We start from the raw sequence: 25703 nt of genomic DNA, 5'->3' as shown, positions 1-25703 counted from the left end.
ATGTACATCCGAAGGGGGGAACCAAATGCCCTGCTACACTGGTGTACTCCCTGAGAGGTGTTGACTCAGAAAAGAAACAGATTTCTAGAGAAAAACAAATGACCAGGGGCATGTCTGTTCTGCAAAAAAAGGAGGGATCACAAAGCTCCTGCACACACACGGGTAAGATTACACTGTCAGGACTTACCTCCAGTTTGTCTTGGTTAGCTGCTTGGTTAGAGTCTCGCTCGGAAACTAGGTTTGGACCTACACATTATTAAAAAGAAAGACAGAAAGAGAAAAAGGAAACCATGAACATCGTGGGTCTTAGCATTTTGTTCTTGGGACGTTTCTGGATCGCAAGGGACACTGTGATATCTCCCACATCCAGGTCGGTGCATAAGCCAGCTTGACACCTGCCTCCTTATCCATGGCCTCAAGAATACTCTGAGGCCGCTGGAACTCCTGCTATGCCAAATGCTCTACAGCCAAATGAAGTTGAGGTCTCTGCAGCTGGCACTTAGCAACCCACCTGCTGCAGCAGCATTGAGAAGCTGTCCAGAGAGTAGCCCCTCTCTTCTTCCTGCCATTCTGCTCCTGCTTCCTGATTCTTCCTTCAATGAATACTGGCCAACACGAGACCCCACTGGGCAATACGTGTTCCTGGACTCTATGATCGGGAACTGTTCAGCGTCCGAGGACATCCATTCACACATCCCTCCTGGGAATACAACTCTTTGACCCTTCCCTTGCTTTCTCGGCTACTCACTCACACTGCAGCTCACTTGGTGCTCGCACCAAAGTGCTAGTTCTCCGACCTCTCAGCGTCCTCACTTGCTCAATCCTCTCCTGATTCACCAGACTCCACAATCCGTCAGGTCAGCCAGTTGCCAACAGCCTTGTCCTAGAAGTCATGTTCATTTTGTACTTGACTGACACCGTGCTAAGCCTACATCAATCTGGGGCTCACACATCACTTTACCTACACCTGAGCCACTTGGACAGCCAGAAGAGATGGAAAACTAAGAGCCCTCAAGCTCCCCACTCTGGGAAAACACACTCATTCACTCACTCACTCACTCACTCACAACAGCCCACATCGATGACAACTGGAACCTGAACATTTCAACCTGATCATCTCCTTCAACATACTGCCAGCTTCATAGTGCCTGGCCTTCCATCTGTTGACATGGAAGCAAGGTTCCTCCTCAACAACTGACAACATCCATCCTCCTGAAACGCACCTACACTCACTATGTGGCCACTGAATGGTGAAGAGTGTGAGATGGCACATTTTGAATGCACAACGTGTCAGATGCTTCATATCCATTAAGTACAGACTTCACCAACATACTAATGGCCACCATGGGGAGCACTGGCTGCTGCTCTCTTTTCTAATCCCGCTTCCTGCTTCCAAACCAGGAAAACCAGCAGAGGCAGGCCCAAGGCCATCGGACCCTGCAAACACACGGCAAACCTGGAACACACTCCTGGTTCCCACCATCACAACGGCCTCAATTTGGCTGTGGTTTGTGTGGAGTCGGGCAGAGGATGCAAGCTCTCTTGGCACTTCTTTTCTCTGTGTGACTCTGCTACCTCTCCCCTAAACAGCAGCTACTCTCTAAAACACAAACACACACAAGAATCCAGAAACCCAACACGCAGCCCACACACCCCTGCCGCCTCTTCCCTGTAGCCCTGCTTTTCAGGTAAAGAAAAATGAGCCTTACCGAATCCCCAATTTCCTAAACAAATATGCCATGGCTTGTCCAACGATACAGTGTGTGAACGTGACCACTGCGATGCCATCACCTCTTACGCCATGCCATCACAGCCATGGGCACACTGATCCAAGGGTCCAAGATCGCCTCTGACCCTCATGCTCACTCTCATAATGCTTGTCCGTTAAATCGTACAACCGACAACAACACAACAGAAACCCAATATGGCCACCGGATCTCCGCATGCTTCCCACGCCAATAGACAGCCTTTCCCGAGGGAATCTCTCATCAATGTTTTCCTTGTCTTTCAAAAGTTCTTCCTCTTGTCCACTCACCACGGATACCCACATACCTAGATTGACCAACTTCAGACAGTGCCATGAGGCTGTTGAAGGAAATGAGTGACGGGAAAACAGTAGTTTGGCTCGGGACATCTTAGCCAAATGCAAGTAGGACTGGCTGAAAGGTGGGCAAACACTTGGCTGCATCCAAAAGTGTATCTGAAAAAATCCCCAGCCCCTTCCACAAAACTCATTTTCCTTGGCCTTCCATTTCCAAAGCACGGGCAGAAATGACATCAGACAAGACAGTTCACGGGCCTTGGCCCAGCATTTGTCACACGACCGTTCATGCTCCAGTCACCTGGTTCTTTGTGAATGGTAGGTGAGAAGAGTCAAGCAATCAATTTCCCCCAGCGCCACCCACCCCACAGCTTTCTCTTTGTTTGTTGCTTATCTCAAGTTACCCACAAAAGCCAAAAGAGTCAGGAATAATGAGGCCAAACAGGATCGAAGCAGCCTTACACTCACTAGGAAGTAAATAGACTACGACTGTACAGCAGCTGCTCACGAAACACCATTTCACCGAGTCCTTTTGTGGACAAGGGAAATCAGGATCATCTTCAGTAGCAGCCAGCATAATTGGTTTCTATCAACTAATAGAGAGTGAAATAATGCCCGTGTTAGTGTAAGAGGGAAAAAGGAGGCAAGTGGTTTTCTCAAGTATTACAATCTGTATGCAACTGCCCCTCATTCAGGTGATTCACGTTAAGGCTGTCTATGGCTGGCTGGCTCCCTTCCCAATCTGAAAAGTCAAGCTTCATTCCCATGGCATTAGAGCCAAATCTTTGGCTCTTGCTTACCCTCTTGTGACTAGATGAGCCACGGTCAAGTGAGCATCTCCTTCACGTACAAAACTAGTGTTTCAACTTCGTAGCTTTCAAGGAAGAGGGGGAAAAAAAGCCCTGACAAACCAAATCACATACCTCCTACACGCGGTGGTAGTGGCCCTAGGTCAGGAGCACCCGTAGGCAAAAATTTGGAAGCATGGGTGGCTGGCCACGTTCCTGCAAGGGGGCGAGCGTGAGGAGGCCCTACCTCCAGAATGGATTCGCAGGACCGGTTGGCCCTTGGGGTGGATGAGCCGAAGTTGTTGCTGCTTGGACAGCACCTGGTTCTTTCCCCTCGCAGGGAACTGTTGATGCACTTATGGTGCTGCTCTGTAACAAAATCACATAAATCCCACATCACTAACAAGAAAAAAATGCAAAATTCATACACAAATAGTTAGGGACAGAATGCAAAGTAATCCATGATATACAGAGAAAGTGCTCCAGAGAAACATCAGATGGGTTTTAGCGACCGCAACTGTGTGGTGAAAGAACAGAAAGCAGGTTTCGTCAACACAGCAATATTCTGGCTAAGGAGAATGCACAGACACAGGCCAGGAGAACCCCGATGTAGAATACCTAGCACGCTTATCCCGAGAAGGCAAAGAACAAGTGGGCAGCTTACTCCAGATGTGGCTGAGGAACAAACTGAGAAACTCAGGAAAGTAGATTCTCAAAACATTACGCCCAATGATTCCAATGTACATCCGAAGGGGGGAACCAAATGCCCTGCTACACTGGTGTACTCCCTGAGAGGTGTTGACTCAGAAAAGAAACAGATTTCTAGAGAAAACAAATGACCAGGGGCATGTCTGTTCTGCAAAACAAGGAGGGATCACAAAGCTCCCGCACACACACGGGTAAGATTACACTGTCAGGACTTACCTCCAGTTTGTCTTGGTTAGCTGCTTGGTTAGAGTCTCGCTCGGAAACTAGGTTTGGACCTACACATTATTAAAAAGAAAGAAAGAGAAAAAGAAACCATGAACATCGTGGGTCTCAGCATTTTGTTCTTGGGACGTTTCTGGATCGCAAGGGACACTGTGATATCTCCCACATCCAGGTCGGTGCATAAGCCAGCTTGACACCTGCCTCCTTATCCATGGCCTCAAGAATACTCTGAGGCCGCTGGAACTCCTGCTATGCCAAATGCTCTACAGCCAAATGAAGTTGAGGTCTCTGCAGCTGGCACTTAGCAACCTACCTGCTGCAGCAGCATTGAGAAGCTGTCCAGAGAGTAGCACCTCTCTTCTTCCTGCCATTCTGCTCCTGCTTCCTGATTCTTCCTTCAATGAATACTGGCCAACACGAGACCCCACTGGGCAATACGTGTTCCTGGACTCTATGATCGGGAACTGCTCAGCGTCCGAGGACATCCATTCACACATCCCTCCTGGGAATACAACTCTTTGACCCTTCCCTTGCTTTCTCGGCTACTCACTCACACTGCAGCTCACTTGGTGCTCGCACCAAAGTGCTAGTTCTCCGACCTCTCAGCGTCCTCACTTGCTCAATCCTCTCCCGATTCACCAGACTCCACAATCCGTCAGGTCAGCCAGTTGCCAACAGCCTTGTCCTAGAAGTCATGTTCATTTTGTACTTGACTGACACCGTGCTAAGCCTACATCAATCTGGGGCTCACACATCACTTTACCTACACCTGAGCCACTTGGACAGCCAGAAGAGATGGAAAACTAAGAGCCCTCCAACTCCCCGCCCTGGGAAAACACACTCACTCACTCACTCACTCACAACAGCCCACATTGATGACAACTGGACCTGAACATTTCAACCTGATCATCTCCTTCAACATACTGCCAGCTTCGTAGTGCCTGGCCTTCCATCTGTTGACATGGAAGCAAGGTTCCTCCTCAACCAACAAATGACAAGATCCATCCTCCTGAAACGCACCTACACTCGCTATGTGGCCACTGAATGGTGAAGAGTGTGAGATGGCACATTTTGAATGCACAACGTGTCAGATGCTTCATATCCATTAAGTACAGACTTCACCAACATACTAATGGCCACCATGGGGAGCACTGGCTGCTGCTCTCTTTTCTAATCCCGCTTCCTGCTTCCAAACCAGGAAAACCAGCAGAGGCGGGCCCAAGGCCATCGGACCCTGCAAACACACGGCAAACCCGGAACACACTCCTGGTTCCCACCATCACAACGGCCTCGATTTGGCTGTGGTTTGTGTGGAGTCGGGCAGAGGATGCAAGCTCTCTTGGCACTTCTCTTCTCTGTGTGACTCTGCTACCTCTCCCCTAAACAGCAGCTACTCTCTAAAACACAAACACACACAAGAATCCAGAAACCCAACTCGCAGCCCACACACCCCTGCCGCCTCTTCCCTGTAGCCCTGCTTTTCAGGTAAAGAAAAATGAGCCTTACCGAATCCCCAATTTCCTAAACAAATATGCCATGGCTTGTCCAACGATACAGTGTGTGAACGTGCCCACTGCGATGCCATCACCTCTTACGCCATGCCATCGCAGCCATGGGCACACTGATCCAAGGGTCCAAGATCGCCTCTGACCCTCATGCTCACTCTCATAATGCTTGTCCGTTAAATCGTACAACCGACAACAACACAACAGAAACCCAATATGGCCACCAGATCTCCGCATGCTTCCCACGCCAATAGACAGCCTTTCCCGAGGGAATCTCTTATCATCAATGTTTTCCTTGTCTGTCAAAAGTTCTTCCTCTTGTCCACTCACCACGGATACCCACATACCTAGATTGACCAACTTCAGACAGTGCCATGAGGCTGTTGAAGGAAATGAGTGACGGGAAAACAGTAGTTTGGCTCGGGACATCTTAGCCAAATGCAAGTAGGACTGGCTGAAAGGTGGGCAAACACTTGGCTGCATCCAAAAGTGTATCTGAAAAAATCCCCAGCCCCTTCCACAAAACTCATTTTCCTTGGCCTTCCATTTCCAAAGCACGGACAGAAGAGACATCAGACAAGAGAGTTCACGGGCCTTGGCCCAGCATTTGTCACACGACCGTTCATACTCCAGTCACCTGGTTCTTTGTGAATGGTAGGTGAGAAGAGTCAAGCAATCAATTTCCCCCAGCGCCACCCACCCCACAGCTTTCTCTTTGTTTGTTGCTTATCTCAAGTTACCCACAAAAGCCAAGAGTCAGGAATAATGAGGCCAAACAGGATCGAAGCAGCCTTACACTCACTAGGTAGTAAATAGACTAGGACTGTACAGCAGCTGCTCACGAAACACCATTTCACCGAGTCCTTTTGTGGACAAGGGAAATCAGGATCATCTTCAGTAGCAGCCAGCATAATTGGTTTCTATCAACTAATAGAGAGTGAAATAATGCCCGTGTTAGTGTAAGAGGGAAAAAGGAGGCAAGTGGTTTTCTCAAGTATTACAATCTGTATGCAACTGCCCCTCATTCAGGTGATTCACGTTAAGGCTGTCTATGGCTGGCTGGCTCCCTTCCCAATCTGAAAAGTCAAGCTTCATTCCCATGGCATTAGAGCCAAATCTTTGGCTCTTGCTTACCCTCTTGTGACTAGATGAGCCACGGTCAAGTGAGCATCTCCTTCACGTACAAAACTAGTGCTTCAACTTCGTAGCTTTCAAGGAAGAGGGGGAAAAAAAGCCCTGACAAACCAAATCACATACCTCCTACACGCGGTGGTAGTGGCCCTAGGTCAGGAGCACCCGTAGGCAAAAATTTGGAAGCATGGGTGGCTGGCCACGTTCCTGCAGGGGGGCGAGCGTGAGGAGGCCCTACCCTCCAGAATGGATTCGCAGGACCGGTTGGCCCTTGGGGTGGATGAGCCGAAGTTGTTGCTGCTTGGACAGCACCTGGTTCTTTCCCCTCGCAGGGAACTGTTGATGCACTTATGGTGCTGCTCTGTAACAAAATCACATAAATCCCACATCACTAACAAGAAAAAAATGCAAAATTCATACACAAATAGTTAGGGACAGAATGCAAAGAAATCCATGATATACAGAGAAAGTGCTCCAGAGAAACATCAGATGGGTTTTAGCGATCGCAACTGTGTGGTGAAACAACAGAAAGCAGGTTTCGTCAACACAGCAATATTCTGGCTAAGGAGAATGCACAGACACAGGCCAGGAGAACCCCGATGTAGACTACCTAGCACGCTTATCCCGAGAAGGCAAAGAACAAGTGGGCAGCTTACTCCAGATGTGGCTGAGGAACAAACTGAGAAACTCAGGAAAGTAGATTCTCAAAACATTACGCCCAATGATTCCAATGTACATCCGGAGGGGGGAACCAAATGCCCTGCTACCCTGAGAGGTGTTGACTCAGAAAAGAAACAGATTTCTAGAGAAAACAAATGACCAGGGGCATGTCTGTTCTGCAAAAAAAGGAGGGATCACAAAGCTCCCGCACACACACGGGTAAGATTACACTGTCAGGACTTACCTCCAGTTTGTCTTGGTTAGCTGCTTGGTTAGAGTCTCGCTCGGAAACTAGGTTTGGACCTACACATTATTAAAAAGAAAGACAGAAAGAGAAAAAGGAAACCATGAACATCGTGGGTCTCAGCATTTTGTTCTTGGGACGTTTCTGGATCGCAAGGGACACTGTGATATCTCCCACATCCAGGTCGGTGCATAAGCCAGCTTGACACCTGCCTCCTTATCCATGGCCTCAAGAATACTCTGAGGCCGCTGGAACTCCTGCTATGCCAAATGCTCTACAGCCAAATGAAGTTGAGGTCTCTGCAGCTGGCACTTAGCAACCCACCTGCTGCAGCAGCATTGAGAAGCTGTCCAGAGAGTAGCACCTCTCTTCTTCCTGCCATTCTGCTCCTGCTTCCTGATTCTTCCTTCAATGAATACTGGCCAACACGAGACCCCACTGGGCAATACGTGTTCCTGGACTCTATGATCGGGAACTGCTCAGCGTCCGAGGACATCCATTCACACATCCCTCCTGGGAATACAACTCTTTGACCCTTCCCTTGCTTTCTCGGCCACTCACTCACACTGCAGCTCACTTGGTGCTCGCACCAAAGTGCTAGTTCTCCGACCTCTCAGCGTCCTCACTTGCTCAATCCTCTCCCGATTCACCAGACTCCACAATCCGTCAGGTCAGCCAGTTGCCAACAGCCTTGTCCTAGAAGTCATGTTCATTTTGTACTTGACTGACACCGTGCTAAGCCTACATCAATCTGGGGCTCACACATCACTTTACCTACACCTGAGCCACTTGGACAGCCAGAAGAGATGGAAAACTAAGAGCCCTCAAGCTCCCCGCCCTGGGAAAACACACTCATTCACTAACTCACTCACTCACTCACAACAGCCCACATCGATGACAACTGGAACCTGAACATTTCAACCTGATCATCTCCTTCAACATACTGCCAGCTTTGTAGTGCCTGGCCTTCCATCTGTTGACATGGAAGCAAGGTTCCTCCTCAACAACTGACAACATCCATCCTCCTGAAACGCACCTACACTCGCTATGTGGCCACTGAATGGTGAAGAGTGTGAGATGGCACATTTTGAATGCACAACGTGTCAGATGCTTCATATCCATTAAGTACAGACTTCACCAACATACTAATGGCCACCATGGGGAGCACTGGCTGCTGCTCTCTTTTCTAATCTGTCTTACTGCTTCCAAACCAGGAAAACCAGCAGAGGTGGGCCCAAGGCCATCTGACCCTGCAAACACACGGCAAACCCGGAACACACTCCTGGTTCCCACCATCACAACGGCCTCGATTTGGCTGTGGTTTGTGTGGAGTCGGGCAGAGGATGCAAGCTCTCTTGGCACTTCTCTTCTCTGTGTGACTCTGCTACCTCTCCCCTAAACAGCAGCTACTCTCTAAAACACAAACACACACAAGAATCCAGAAACCCAACTCGCAGCCCACACACCCCTGCCGCCTCTTCCCTGTAGCCCTGCTTTTCAGGTAAAGAAAAATGAGCCTTACCGAATCCCCAATTTCCTAAACAAATATGCCATGGCTTGTCCAACGATACAGTGTGTGAACGTGCCCACTGCGATGCCATCACCTCTTACGCCATGCCATCACAGCCATGGGCACACTGATCCAAGGGTCCAAGATCGCCTCTGACCCTCATGCTCACTCTCATAATGCTTGTCCGTTAAATCGTACAACCGACAACAACACAACAGAAACCCAATATGGCCACCGGATCTCCGCATGCTTCCCACGCCAATAGACAGCCTTTCCCGAGGGAATCTCTTATCAATGTTTTCCTTGTCTTTCAAAAGTTCTTCCTCTTGTCCACTCACCACGGATACCCACATACCTAGATTGACCAACTTCAGACAGTGCCATGAGGCTGTTGAAGGAAATGAGTGACGGGAAAACAGTAGTTTGGCTCGGGACATCTTAGCCAAATGCAAGTAGGACTGGCTGAAAGGTGGGCAAACACTTGGCTGCATCCAAAAGTGTATCTGAAAAAATCCCCAGCCCCTTCCACAAAACTCATTTTCCTTGGCCTTCCATTTCCAAAGCACGGGCAGAAATGACATCAGACAAGACAGTTCACGGGCCTTGGCCCAGCATTTGTCACACGACCGTTCATGCTCCAGTCACCTGGTTCTTTGTGAATGGTAGGTGAGAAGAGTCAAGCAATCAATTTCCCCCAGCGCCACCCACCCCACAGCTTTCTCTTTGTTTGTTGCTTATCTCAAGTTACCCACAAAAGCCAAAAGAGTCAGGAATAATGAGGCCAAACAGGATCGAAGCAGCCTTACACTCACTAGGTAGTAAATAGACTAGGACTGTACAGCAGCTGCTCACGAAACACCATTTCACCGAGTCCTTTTGTGGACAAGGGAAATCAGGATCATCTTCAGTAGCAGCCAGCATAATTGGTTTCTATCAACTAATAGAGAGTGAAATAATGCCCGTGTTAGTGTAAGAGGGAAAAAGGAGGCAAGTGGTTTTCTCAAGTATTACAATCTGTATGCAACTGCCCCTCATTCAGGTGATTCACGTTAAGGCTGTCTATGGCTGGCTGGCTCCCTTCCCAATCTGAAAAGTCAAGCTTCATTCCCATGGCATTAGAGCCAAATCTTTGGCTCTTGCTTACCCTCTTGTGACTAGATGAGCCACGGTCAAGTGAGCATCTCCTTCACGTACAAAACTAGTGTTTCAACTTCGTAGCTTTCAAGGAAGAGGGGGAAAAAAAGCCCTGACAAACCAAATCACATACCTCCTACATGCGGTGGTAGTGGCCCTAGGTCAGGAGCACCCGTAGGCAAAAATTTGGAAGCATGGGTGGCTGGCCATGTTCCTGCAAGGGGGCGAGCGTGAGGAGGCCCTACCCTCCAGAATGGATTCGCAGGACCGGTTGGCCCTTGGGGTGGATGAGCCGAAGTTGTTGCTGCTTGGACAGCACCTGGTTCTTTCCCCTCGCAGGGAACTGTTGATGCACTTATGGTGCTGCTCTGTAACAAAATCACATAAATCCCACATCACTAACAAGAAAAAAATGCAAAATTCATACACAAATAGTTAGGGACAGAATGCAAAGAAATCCATGATATACAGAGAAAGTGCTCCAGAGAAACATCAGATGGGTTTTAGCGATCGCAACTGTGTGGTGAAACAACAGAAAGCAGGTTTCGTCAACACAGCAATATTCTGGCTAAGGAGAATGCACAGACACAGGCCAGGAGAACCCCGATGTAGACTACCTAGCACGCTTATCCCGAGAAGGCAAAGAACAAGTGGGCAGCTTACTCCAGATGTGGCTGAGGAACAAACTGAGAAACTCAGGAAAGTAGATTCTCAAAACATTACGCCCAATGATTCCAATGTACATCCGGAGGGGGGAACCAAATGCCCTGCTACACTGGTGTACTCCCTGAGAGGTGTTGACTCAGAAAAGAAACAGATTTCTAGAGAAAACAAATGACCAGGGTCATGTCTGTTCTGCAAAAAAAGGAGGGATCACAAAGCTCCCGCACACACACGGGTAAGATTACACTGTCAGGACTTACCTCCAGTTTGTCTTGGTTAGCTGCTTGGTTAGAGTCTCACTCGGAAACTAGGTTTGGACCTACACATTATTAAAAAGAAAGAAAGAGAAAAAGGAAACCATGAACATCGTGGGTCTTAGCATTTTGTTCTTGGGACGTTTCTGGATCGCAAGGGACACTGTGATATCTCCCACATCCAGGTCGGTGCATAAGCCAGCTTGACACCTGCCTCCTTATCCATGGCCTCAAGAATACTCTGAGGCCGCTGGAACTCCTGCTATGCCAAATGCTCTACAGCCAAATGAAGTTGAGGTCTCTGCAGCTGGCACTTAGCAACCCACCTGCTGCAGCAGCATTGAGAAGCTGTCCAGAGAGTAGCACCTCTCTTCTTCCTGCCATTCTGCTCCTGCTTCCTGATTCTTCCTTCAATGAATACTGGCCAACACGAGACCCCACTGGGCAATACGTGTTCCTGGACTCTATGATCGGGAACTGCTCAGCATCCGAGGACATCCATTCACACATCCCTCCTGGGAATACAACTCTTTGACCCTTCCCTTGCTTTCTCGGCTACTCACTCACACTGCAGCTCACTTGGTGCTCGCACCAAAGTGCTAGTTCTCCGACCTCTCAGCGTCCTCACTTGCTCAATCCTCTCCCGATTCACCAGACTCCACAATCCGTCAGGTCAGCCAGTTGCCAACAGCCTTGTCCTAGAAGTCCTGTTCATTTTGTACTTGACTGACACCGTGCTAAGCCTACATCAATCTGGGGCTCACACATCACTTTACCTACACCTGAGCCACTTGGACAGCCAGAAGAGATGGAAAACTAAGAGCCCTCAAGCTCCCCGCCCTGGGAAAACACACTCATTCACTCACTCACTCACTCACTCACAACAGCCCACATCGATGACAACTGGAACCTGAACATTTCAACCTGATCATCTCCTTCAACATACTGCCAGCTTTGTAGTGCCTGGCCTTCCATCTGTTGACATGGAAGCAAGGTTCCTCCTCAACAACTGACAACATCCATCCTCCTGAAACGCACCTACACTCGCTATGTGGCCACTGAATGGTGAAGAGTGTGAGGTGGCACATTTTGAATGCACAACGTGTCAGATGCTTCATATCCATTAAGTACAGACTTCACCAACATACTAATGGCCACCATGGGGAGCACTGGCTGCTGCTCTCTTTTCTAATCCCGCTTCCTGCTTCCAAACCAGGAAAACCAGCAGAGGTGGGCCCAAGGCCATCGGACCCTGCAAACACACGGCAAACCCGGAACACACTCCTGGTTCCCACCATCACAACGGCCTCAATTTGGCTGTGGTTTGTGTGGAGTCGGGCAGAGGATGCAAGCTCTCTTGGCACTTCTCTTCTCTGTGTGACTCTGCTACCTCTCCCCTAAACAGCAGCTACTCTCTAAAACACAAACACACACAAGAATCCAGAAACCCAACACGCAGCCCACACACCCCTGCCGCCTCTTCCCTGTAGCCCTGCTTTTCAGGTAAAGAAAAATGAGCCTTACCGAATAACCAATTTCCTAAACAAATATGCCATGGCTTGTCCAACGATACAGTGTGTGAACGTGCCCACTGCGATGCCATCACCTCTTACGCCATGCCATCGCAGCCATGGGCACACTGATCCAAGGGTCCAAGATCGCCTCTGACCCTCATGCTCACTCTCATAATGCTTGTCCGTTAAATCGTACAACCGACAACAACACAACAGAAACCCAATATGGCCACCGGATCTCCGCATGCTTCCCACGCCAATACACAGCCTTTCCCGAGGGAATCTCTTATCAATGTTTTCCTTGTCTTTCAAAAGTTCTTCCTCTTGTCCACTCACCACGGATACCCACATACCTAGATTGACCAACTTCAGACAGTGCCATGAGGCTGTTGAAGGAAATGAGTGATGGGAAAACAGTAGTTTGGCTCGGGACATCTTAGCCAAATGCAAGTAGGACTGGCTGAAAGGTGGGCAAACACTTGGCTGCATCCAAAAGTGTATCTGAAAAAATCCCCAGCCCCTTCCACAAAACTCATTTTCCTTGGCCTTCCATTTCCAAAGCACGGGCAGAAATGACATCAGACAAGACAGTTCACGGGCCTTGGCCCAGCATTTGTCACACGACCGTTCATGCTCCAGTCACCTGGTTCTTTGTGAATGGTAGGTGAGAAGAGTCAAGCAATCAATTTCCCCCAGCGCCACCCACCCCACAGCTTTCTCTTTGTTTGTTGCTTATCTCAAGTTACCCACAAAAGCCAAAAGAGTCAGGAATAATGAGGCCAAACAGGATCGAAGCAGCCTTACACTCACTAGGTAGTAAATAGACTAGGACTGTACAGCAGCTGCTCACGAAACACCATTTCACCGAGTCCTTTTGTGGACAAGGGAAATCAGGATCATCTTCAGTAGCAGCCAGCATAATTGGTTTCTATCAACTAATAGAGAGTGAAATAATGCCCGTGTTAGTGTAAGAGGGAAAAAGGAGGCAAGTGGTTTTCTCAAGTATTACAATCTGTATGCAACTGCCCCTCATTCAGGTGATTCACGTTAAGGCTGTCTATGGCTGGCTGGCTCCCTTCCCAATCTGAAAAGTCAAGCTTCATTCCCATGGCATTAGAGCCAAATCTTTGGCTCTTGCTTACCCTCTTGTGACTAGATGAGCCACGGTCAAGTGAGCATCTCCTTCACGTACAAAACTAGTGTTTCAACTCCGTAGCTTTCAAGGAAGAGGGGGAAAAAAAGCCCTGACAAACCAAATCACATACCTCCTACACGCGGTGGTAGTGGCCCTAGGTCAGGAGCACCCGTAGGCAAAACTGTGGAAGCATGGGTGGCTGGCCACGTTCCTGCAGGGGGGCGAGCGTGAGGAGGCCCTACCCTCCAGAATGGATTCGCAGGACCGGTTGGCCCTTGGGGTGGATGAGCCGAAGTTGTTGCTGCTTGGACAGCACCTGGTTCTTTCCCCTCGCAGGGAACTGTTGATGCACTTATGGTGCTGCTCTGTAACAAAATCACATAAATCCCACATCACTAACAAGAAAAAAATGCAAAATTCATACACAAATAGTTAGGGACAGAATGCAAAGAAATCCATGATATACAGAGAAAGTGCTCCAGAGAAACATCAGATGGGTTTTAGCGATCGCAACTGTGTGGTGAAAGAACAGAAAGCAGGTTTCGTCAACACAGCAATATTCTGGCTAAGGAGAATGCACAGACACAGGCCAGGAGAACCCCGATGTAGACTACCTAGCACGCTTATCCCGAGAAGGCAAAGAACAAGTGGGCAGCTTACTCCAGATGTGGCTGAGGAACAAACTGAGAAACTCAGGAAAGTAGATTCTCAAAACATTACGCCCAATGATTCCAATGTACATCCGAAGGGGGGAACCAAATGCCCTGCTACACTGGTGTACTCCCTGAGAGGTGTTGACTCAGAAAAGAAACAGATTTCTAGAGAAAACAAATGACCAGGGGCATGTCTGTTCTGCAAAAAAAGGAGGGATCACAAAGCTCCCGCACACACACGGGTAAGATTACACTGTCAGGACTTACCTCCAGTTTGTCTTGGTTAGCTGCTTGGTTAGAGTCTCGCTCGGAAACTAGGTTTGGACCTACACATTATTAAAAAGAAAGAAAGAGAAAAAGGAAACCATGAACATCGTGGGTCTTAGCATTTTGTTCTTGGGACGTTTCTGGATCGCAAGGGACACTGTGATATCTCCCACATCCAGGTCGGTGCATAAGCCAGCTTGACACCTGCCTCCTTATCCATGGCCTCAAGAATACTCTGAGGCCGCTGGAACTCCTGCTATGCCAAATGCTCTACAGCCAAATGAAGTTGAGGTCTCTGCAGCTGGCACTTAGCAACCCACCTGCTGCAGCAGCATTGAGAAGCTGTCCAGAGAGTAGCACCTCTCTTCTTCCTGCCATTCTGCTCCTGCTTCCTGATTCTTCCTTCAATGAATACTGGCCAACACGAGACCCCACTGGGCAATACGTGTTCCTGGACTCTATGATCGGGAACTGCTCAGCGTCCGAGGACATCCATTCACACATCCCTCCTGGGAATACAACTCTTTGACCCTTCCCTTGCTTTCTCGGCTACTCACTCACACTGCAGCTCACTTGGTGCTCGCACCAAAGTGCTAGTTCTCCGACCTCTCAGCGTCCTCACTTGCTCAATCCTCTCCCGATTCACCAGACTCCACAATCCGTCAGGTCAGCCAGTTGCCAACAGCCTTGTCCTAGAAGTCCTGTTCATTTTGTACTTGACTGACACCGTGCTAAGCCTACATCAATCTGGGGCTCACACATCACTTTACCTACACCTGAGCCACTTGGACAGCCAGAAGAGATGGAAAACTAAGAGCCCTCAAGCTCCCCGCCCTGGGAAAACACACTCATTCACTCACTCACTCACTCACTCACAACAGCCCACATCGATGACAACTGGAACCTGAACATTTCAACCTGATCATCTCCTTCAACATACTGCCAGCTTTGTAGTGCCTGGCCTTCCATCTGTTGACATGGAAGCAAGGTTCCTCCTCAACAACTGACAACATCCATCCTCCTGAAACGCACCTACACTCGCTATGTGGCCACTGAATGGTGAAGAGTGTGAGGTGGCACATTTTGAATGCACAACGTGTCAGATGCTTCATATCCATTAAGTACAGACTTCACCAACATACTAATGGCCACCATGGGGAGCACTGGCTGCTGCTCTCTTTTCTAATCCCGCTTCCTGCTTCCAAACCAGGAAAACCAGCAGAGGTGGGCCCAAGGCCATCGGACCCTGCAAACACACGGCAAACCCGGAACACACTCCTGGTTCCCACCATCACAACGGCCTCAATTTGGCTGTGGTTTGTGTGGAGTCGGGCAGAGGATGCAAGCTCTCTTGGCACTTCTCTTCTCTGTGTGACTCTGCTACCTCTCCCCTAAACAGCAGCTACTCTCTAAAACACAAACACACACAAGAATCCAGAAACCCAACACGCAGCCCACACACCCCTGCCGCCTCTTCCCTGTAGCCCTGCTTTTCAGGTAAAGAAAAATGAGCCTTACCGAATCCCCAATTTCCTAAACAAATATGCCATGGCTTGTCCAACGATACAGTGTGTGAACGTGCCCACTGCGATGCCATCACCTCTTACGCCATGCCATCGCAGCCATGGGCACACTGATCCAAGGGTCCAAGATCGCCTCTGACCCTCATGCTCACTCTCATAATGCTTGTCCGTTAAATCGTACAACCGACAACAACACAACAGAAACCCAATATGGCCACCGGATCTCCGCATGCTTCCCACGCCAATACACAGCCTTTCCCGAGGGAATCTCTTATCAATGTTTTCCTTGTCTTTCAAAAGTTCTTCCTCTTGTCCACTCACCACGGATACCCACATACCTAGATTGACCAACTTCAGACAGTGCCATGAGGCTGTTGAAGGAAATGAGTGATGGGAAAACAGTAGTTTGGCTCGGGACATCTTAGCCAAATGCAAGTAGGACTGGCTGAAAGGTGGGCAAACACTTGGCTGCATCCAAAAGTGTATCTGAAAAAATCCCCAGCCCCTTCCACAAAACTCATTTTCCTTGGCCTTCCATTTCCAAAGCACGGGCAGAAATGACATCAGACAAGACAGTTCACGGGCCTTGGCCCAGCATTTGTCACACGACCGTTCATGCTCCAGTCACCTGGTTCTTTGTGAATGGTAGGTGAGAAGAGTCAAGCAATCAATTTCCCCCAGCGCCACCCACCCCACAGCTTTCTCTTTGTTTGTTGCTTATCTCAAGTTACCCACAAAAGCCAAAAGAGTCAGGAATAATGAGGCCAAACAGGATCGAAGCAGCCTTACACTCACTAGGTAGTAAATAGACTAGGACTGTACAGCAGCTGCTCACGAAACACCATTTCACCGAGTCCTTTTGTGGACAAGGGAAATCAGGATCATCTTCAGTAGCAGCCAGCATAATTGGTTTCTATCAACTAATAGAGAGTGAAATAATGCCCGTGTTAGTGTAAGAGGGAAAAAGGAGGCAAGTGGTTTTCTCAAGTATTACAATCTGTATGCAACTGCCCCTCATTCAGGTGATTCACGTTAAGGCTGTCTATGGCTGGCTGGCTCCCTTCCCAATCTGAAAAGTCAAGCTTCATTCCCATGGCATTAGAGCCAAATCTTTGGCTCTTGTTTACCCTCTTGTGACTAGATGAGCCACGGTCAAGTGAGCATCTCCTTCACGTACAAAACTAGTGTTTCAACTCCGTAGCTTTCAAGGAAGAGGGGGAAAAAAAGCCCTGACAAACCAAATCACATACCTCCTACACGCGGTGGTAGTGGCCCTAGGTCAGGAGCACCCGTAGGCAAAACTGTGGAAGCATGGGTGGCTGGCCACGTTCCTGCAGGGGGGCGAGCGTGAGGAGGCCCTACCCTCCAGAATGGATTCGCAGGACCGGTTGGCCCTTGGGGTGGATGAGCCGAAGTTGTTGCTGCTTGGACAGCACCTGGTTCTTTCCCCTCGCAGGGAACTGTTGATGCACTTATGGTGCTGCTCTGTAACAAAATCACATAAATCCCACATCACTAACAAGAAAAAAATGCAAAATTCATACACAAATAGTTAGGGACAGAATGCAAAGAAATCCATGATATACAGAGAAAGTGCTCCAGAGAAACATCAGATGGGTTTTAGCGATCGCAACTGTGTGGTGAAAGAACAGAAAGCAGGTTTCGTCAACACAGCAATATTCTGGCTAAGGAGAATGCACAGACACAGGCCAGGAGAACCCCGATGTAGACTACCTAGCACGCTTATCCCGAGAAGGCAAAGAACAAGTGGGCAGCTTACTCCAGATGTGGCTGAGGAACAAACTGAGAAACTCAGGAAAGTAGATTCTCAAAACATTACGCCCAATGATTCCAATGTACATCCGAAGGGGGGAACCAAATGCCCTGCTACACTGGTGTACTCCCTGAGAGGTGTTGACTCAGAAAAGAAACAGATTTCTAGAGAAAACAAATGACCAGGGGCATGTCTGTTCTGCAAAACAAGGAGGGATCACAAAGCTCCCGCACACACACGGGTAAGATTACACTGTCAGGACTTACCTCCAGTTTGTCTTGGTTAGCTGCTTGGTTAGAGTCTCGCTCGGAAACTAGGTTTGGACCTACACATTATTAAAAAGAAAGAAAGAGAAAAAGGAAACCATGAACATCGTGGGTCTTAGCATTTTGTTCTTGGGACGTTTCTGGATCGCAAGGGACACTGTGATATCTCCCACATCCAGGTCGGTGCATAAGCCAGCTTGACACCTGCCTCCTTATCCATGGCCTCAAGAATACTCTGAGGCCGCTGGAACTCCTGCTATGCCAAATGCTCTACAGCCAAATGAAGTTGAGGTCTCTGCAGCTGGCACTTAGCAACCCACCTGCTGCAGCAGCATTGAGAAGCTGTCCAGAGAGTAGCACCTCTCTTCTTCCTGCCATTCTGCTCCTGCTTCCTGATTCTTCCTTCAATGAATACTGGCCAACACGAGACCCCACTGGGCAATACGTGTTCCTGGACTCTATGATCGGGAACTGCTCAGCGTCCGAGGACATCCATTCACACATCCCTCCTGGGAATACAACTCTTTGACCCTTCCCTTGCTTTCTCGGCTACTCACTCACACTGCAGCTCACTTGGTGCTCGCACCAAAGTGCTAGTTCTCCAACCTCTCAGCGTCCTCACTTGCTCAATCCTCTCCCGATTCACCAGACTCCACAATCCGTCAGGTCAGCCAGTTGCCAACAGCCTTGTCCTAGAAGTCCTGTTCATTTTGTACTTGACTGACACCGTGCTAAGCCTACATCAATCTGGGGCTCACACATCACTTTACCTACACCTGAGCCACTTGGACAGCCAGAAGAGATGGAAAACTAAGAGCCCTCAAGCTCCCCGCCCTGGGAAAACACACTCATTCACTCACTCACTCACTCACTCACAACAGCCCACATCGATGACAACTGGAACCTGAACATTTCAACCTGATCATCTCCTTCAACATACTGCCAGCTTTGTAGTGCCTGGCCTTCCATCTGTTGACATGGAAGCAAGGTTCCTCCTCAACAACTGACAACATCCATCCTCCTGAAACGCACCTACACTCGCTATGTGGCCACTGAATGGTGAAGAGTGTGAGGTGGCACATTTTGAATGCACAACGTGTCAGATGCTTCATATCCATTAAGTACAGACTTCACCAACATACTAATGGCCACCATGGGGAGCACTGGCTGCTGCTCTCTTTTCTAATCCCGCTTCCTGCTTCCAAACCAGGAAAACCAGCAGAGGTGGGCCCAAGGCCATCGGACCCTGCAAACACACGGCAAACCCGGAACACACTCCTGGTTCCCACCATCACAACGGCCTCGATTTGGCTGTGGTTTGTGTGGAGTCGGGCAGAGGATGCAAGCTCTCTTGGCACTTCTCTTCTCTGTGTGACTCTGCTACCTCTCCCCTAAACAGCAGCTACTCTCTAAAACACAAACACACACAAGAATCCAGAAACCCAACACGCAGCCCACACACCCCTGCCGCCTCTTCCCTGTAGCCCTGCTTTTCAGGTAAAGAAAAATGAGCCTTACCGAATCCCCAATTTCCTAAACAAATATGCCATGGCTTGTCCAACGATACAGTGTGTGAACGTGCCCACTGCGATGCCATCACCTCTTACGCCATGCCATCGCAGCCATGGGCACACTGATCCAAGGGTCCAAGATCGCCTCTGACCCTCATGCTCACTCTCATAATGCTTGTCCGTTAAATCGTACAACCGACAACAACACAACAGAAACCCAATATGGCCACCGGATCTCCGCATGCTTCCCACGCCAATACACAGCCTTTCCCGAGGGAATCTCTTATCAATGTTTTCCTTGTCTTTCAAAAGTTCTTCCTCTTGTCCACTCACCACGGATACCCACATACCTAGATTGACCAACTTCAGACAGTGCCATGAGGCTGTTGAAGGAAATGAGTGATGGGAAAACAGTAGTTTGGCTCGGGACATCTTAGCCAAATGCAAGTAGGACTGGCTGAAAGGTGGGCAAACACTTGGCTGCATCCAAAAGTGTATCTGAAAAAATCCCCAGCCCCTTCCACAAAACTCATTTTCCTTGGCCTTCCATTTCCAAAGCACGGGCAGAAATGACATCAGACAAGACAGTTCACGGGCCTTGGCCCAGCATTTGTCACACGACCGTTCATGCTCCAGTCACCTGGTTCTTTGTGAATGGTAGGTGAGAAGAGTCAAGCAATCAATTTCCCCCAGCGCCACCCACCCCACAGCTTTCTCTTTGTTTGTTGCTTATCTCAAGTTACCCACAAAAGCCAAAAGAGTCAGGAATAATGAGGCCAAACAGGATCGAAGCAGCCTTACACTCACTAGGTAGTAAATAGACTAGGACTGTACAGCAGCTGCTCACGAAACACCATTTCACCGAGTCCTTTTGTGGACAAGGGAAATCAGGATCATCTTCAGTAGCAGCCAGCATAATTGGTTTCTATCAACTAATAGAGAGTGAAATAATGCCCGTGTTAGTGTAAGAGGGAAAAAGGAGGCAAGTGGTTTTCTCAAGTATTACAATCTGTATGCAACTGCCCCTCATTCAGGTGATTCACGTTAAGGCTGTCTATGGCTGGCTGGCTCCCTTCCCAATCTGAAAAGTCAAGCTTCATTCCCATGGCATTAGAGCCAAATCTTTGGCTCTTGTTTACCCTCTTGTGACTAGATGAGCCACGGTCAAGTGAGCATCTCCTTCACGTACAAAACTAGTGTTTCAACTCCGTAGCTTTCAAGGAAGAGGGGGAAAAAAAGCCCTGACAAACCAAATCACATACCTCCTACACGCGGTGGTAGTGGCCCTAGGTCAGGAGCACCCGTAGGCAAAACTGTGGAAGCATGGGTGGCTGGCCACGTTCCTGCAGGGGGGCGAGCGTGAGGAGGCCCTACCCTCCAGAATGGATTCGCAGGACCGGTTGGCCCTTGGGGTGGATGAGCCGAAGTTGTTGCTGCTTGGACAGCACCTGGTTCTTTCCCCTCGCAGGGAACTGTTGATGCACTTATGGTGCTGCTCTGTAACAAAATCACATAAATCCCACATCACTAACAAGAAAAAAATGCAAAATTCATACACAAATAGTTAGGGACAGAATGCAAAGAAATCCATGATATACAGAGAAAGTGCTCCAGAGAAACATCAGATGGGTTTTAGCGATCGCAACTGTGTGGTGAAAGAACAGAAAGCAGGTTTCGTCAACACAGCAATATTCTGGCTAAGGAGAATGCACAGACACAGGCCAGGAGAACCCCGATGTAGACTACCTAGCACGCTTATCCCGAGAAGGCAAAGAACAAGTGGGCAGCTTACTCCAGATGTGGCTGAGGAACAAACTGAGAAACTCAGGAAAGTAGATTCTCAAAACATTACGCCCAATGATTCCAATGTACATCCGAAGGGGGGAACCAAATGCCCTGCTACACTGGTGTACTCCCTGAGAGGTGTTGACTCAGAAAAGAAACAGATTTCTAGAGAAAACAAATGACCAGGGGCATGTCTGTTCTGCAAAAAAAGGAGGGATCACAAAGCTCCCGCACACACACGGGTAAGATTACACTGTCAGGACTTACCTCCAGTTTGTCTTGGTTAGCTGCTTGGTTAGAGTCTCGCTCGGAAACTAGGTTTGGACCTACACATTATTAAAAAGAAAGAAAGAGAAAAAGGAAACCATGAACATCGTGGGTCTTAGCATTTTGTTCTTGGGACGTTTCTGGATCGCAAGGGACACTGTGATATCTCCCACATCCAGGTCGGTGCATAAGCCAGCTTGACACCTGCCTCCTTATCCATGGCCTCAAGAATACTCTGAGGCCGCTGGAACTCCTGCTATGCCAAATGCTCTACAGCCAAATGAAGTTGAGGTCTCTGCAGCTGGCACTTAGCAACCCACCTGCTGCAGCAGCATTGAGAAGCTGTCCAGAGAGTAGCACCTCTCTTCTTCCTGCCATTCTGCTCCTGCTTCCTGATTCTTCCTTCAATGAATACTGGCCAACACGAGACCCCACTGGGCAATACGTGTTCCTGGACTCTATGATCGGGAACTGCTCAGCGTCCGAGGACATCCATTCACACATCCCTCCTGGGAATACAACTCTTTGACCCTTCCCTTGCTTTCTCGGCTACTCACTCACACTGCAGCTCACTTGGTGCTCGCACCAAAGTGCTAGTTCTCCGACCTCTCAGCGTCCTCACTTGCTCAATCCTCTCCCGATTCACCAGACTCCACAATCCGTCAGGTCAGCCAGTTGCCAACAGCCTTGTCCTAGAAGTCCTGTTCATTTTGTACTTGACTGACACCGTGCTAAGCCTACATCAATCTGGGGCTCACACATCACTTTACCTACACCTGAGCCACTTGGACAGCCAGAAGAGATGGAAAACTAAGAGCCCTCAAGCTCCCCGCCCTGGGAAAACACACTCATTCACTCACTCACTCACTCACTCACAACAGCCCACATCGATGACAACTGGAACCTGAACATTTCAACCTGATCATCTCCTTCAACATACTGCCAGCTTTGTAGTGCCTGGCCTTCCATCTGTTGACATGGAAGCAAGGTTCCTCCTCAACAACTGACAACATCCATCCTCCTGAAACGCACCTACACTCGCTATGTGGCCACTGAATGGTGAAGAGTGTGAGATGGCACATTTTGAATGCACAACGTGTCAGATGCTTCATATCCATTAAGTACAGACTTCACCAACATACTAATGGCCACCATGGGGAGCACTGGCTGCTGCTCTCTTTTCTAATCCCGCTTCCTGCTTCCAAACCAGGAAAACCAGCAGAGGTGGGCCCAAGGCCATCGGACCCTGCAAACACACGGCAAACCCGGAACACACTCCTGGTTCCCACCATCACAACGGCCTCGATTTGGCTGTGGTTTGTGTGGAGTCGGGCAGAGGATGCAAGCTCTCTTGGCACTTCTCTGTGTGACTCTGCTACCTCTCCCCTAAACAGCAGCTACTCTCTAAAACACAAACACACACAAGAATCCAGAAACCCAACACGCAGCCCACACACCCCTGCCGCCTCTTCCCTGTAGCCCTGCTTTTCAGGTAAAGAAAAATGAGCCTTACCGAATAACCAATTTCCTAAACAAATATGCCATGGCTTGTCCAACGATACAGTGTGTGAACGTGCCCACTGCGATGCCATCACCTCTTACGCCATGCCATCGCAGCCATGGGCACACTGATCCAAGGGTCCAAGATCGCCTCTGACCCTCATGCTCACTCTCATAATGCTTGTCCGTTAAATCGTACAACCGACAACAACACAACAGAAACCCAATATGGCCACCGGATCTCCGCATGCTTCCCACGCCAATACACAGCCTTTCCCGAGGGAATCTCTTATCAATGTTTTCCTTGTCTTTCAAAAGTTCTTCCTCTTGTCCACTCACCACGGATACCCACATACCTAGATTGACCAACTTCAGACAGTGCCATGAGGCTGTTGAAGGAAATGAGTGACGGGAAAACAGTAGTTTGGCTCGGGACATCTTAGCCAAATGCAAGTAGGACTGGCTGAAAGGTGGGCAAACACTTGGCTGCATCCAAAAGTGTATCTGAAAAAATCCCCAGCCCCTTCCACAAAACTCATTTTCCTTGGCCTTCCATTTCCAAAGCACGGGCAGAAATGACATCAGACAAGACAGTTCACGGGCCTTGGCCCAGCATTTGTCACACGACCGTTCATGCTCCAGTCACCTGGTTCTTTGTGAATGGTAGGTGAGAAGAGTCAAGCAATCAATTTCCCCCAGCGCCACCCACCCCACAGCTTTCTCTTTGTTTGTTGCTTATCTCAAGTTACCCACAAAAGCCAAAAGAGTCAGGAATAATGAGGCCAAACAGGATCGAAGCAGCCTTACACTCACTAGGTAGTAAATAGACTAGGACTGTACAGCAGCTGCTCACGAAACACCATTTCACCGAGTCCTTTTGTGGACAAGGGAAATCAGGATCATCTTCAGTAGCAGCCAGCATAATTGGTTTCTATCAACTAATAGAGAGTGAAATAATGCCCGTGTTAGTGTAAGAGGGAAAAAGGAGGCAAGTGGTTTTCTCAAGTATTACAATCTGTATGCAACTGCCCCTCATTCAGGTGATTCACGTTAAGGCTGTCTATGGCTGGCTGGCTCCCTTCCCAATCTGAAAAGTCAAGCTTCATTCCCATGGCATTAGAGCCAAATCTTTGGCTCTTGTTTACCCTCTTGTGACTAGATGAGCCACGGTCAAGTGAGCATCTCCTTCACGTACAAAACTAGTGTTTCAACTCCGTAGCTTTCAAGGAAGAGGGGGAAAAAAAGCCCTGACAAACCAAATCACATACCTCCTACACGCGGTGGTAGTGGCCCTAGGTCAGGAGCACCCGTAGGCAAAACTGTGGAAGCATGGGTGGCTGGCCACGTTCCTGCAGGGGGGCGAGCGTGAGGAGGCCCTACCCTCCAGAATGGATTCGCAGGACCGGTTGGCCCTTGGGGTGGATGAGCCGAAGTTGTTGCTGCTTGGACAGCACCTGGTTCTTTCCCCTCGCAGGGAACTGTTGATGCACTTATGGTGCTGCTCTGTAACAAAATCACATAAATCCCACATCACTAACAAGAAAAAAATGCAAAATTCATACACAAATAGTTAGGGACAGAATGCAAAGAAATCCATGATATACAGAGAAAGTGCTCCAGAGAAACATCAGATGGGTTTTAGCGATCGCAACTGTGTGGTGAAAGAACAGAAAGCAGGTTTCGTCAACACAGCAATATTCTGGCTAAGGAGAATGCACAGACACAGGCCAGGAGAACCCCGATGTAGACTACCTAGCACGCTTATCCCGAGAAGGCAAAGAACAAGTGGGCAGCTTACTCCAGATGTGGCTGAGGAACAAACTGAGAAACTCAGGAAAGTAGATTCTCAAAACATTACGCCCAATGATTCCAATGTACATCCGAAGGGGGGAACCAAATGCCCTGCTACACTGGTGTACTCCCTGAGAGGTGTTGACTCAGAAAAGAAACAGATTTCTAGAGAAAACAAATGACCAGGGGCATGTCTGTTCTGCAAAAAAAGGAGGGATCACAAAGCTCCCGCACACACACGGGTAAGATTACACTGTCAGGACTTACCTCCAGTTTGTCTTGGTTAGCTGCTTGGTTAGAGTCTCGCTCGGAAACTAGGTTTGGACCTACACATTATTAAAAAGAAAGAAAGAGAAAAAGGAAACCATGAACATCGTGGGTCTTAGCATTTTGTTCTTGGGACGTTTCTGGATCGCAAGGGACACTGTGATATCTCCCACATCCAGGTCGGTGCATAAGCCAGCTTGACACCTGCCTCCTTATCCATGGCCTCAAGAATACTCTGAGGCCGCTGGAACTCCTGCTATGCCAAATGCTCTACAGCCAAATGAAGTTGAGGTCTCTGCAGCTGGCACTTAGCAACCCACCTGCTGCAGCAGCATTGAGAAGCTGTCCAGAGAGTAGCACCTCTCTTCTTCCTGCCATTCTGCTCCTGCTTCCTGATTCTTCCTTCAATGAATACTGGCCAACACGAGACCCCACTGGGCAATACGTGTTCCTGGACTCTATGATCGGGAACTGCTCAGCGTCCGAGGACATCCATTCACACATCCCTCCTGGGAATACAACTCTTTGACCCTTCCCTTGCTTTCTCGGCTACTCACTCACACTGCAGCTCACTTGGTGCTCGCACCAAA

The sequence above is a fragment of the Ochotona princeps genome, chromosome 29, assembly GCF_030435755.1.
Source record: "Ochotona princeps isolate mOchPri1 chromosome 29, mOchPri1.hap1, whole genome shotgun sequence".
NCBI lineage: Eukaryota > Metazoa > Chordata > Mammalia > Lagomorpha > Ochotonidae > Ochotona > Ochotona princeps.
This window is presented reverse-complemented; position numbering follows the sequence as displayed.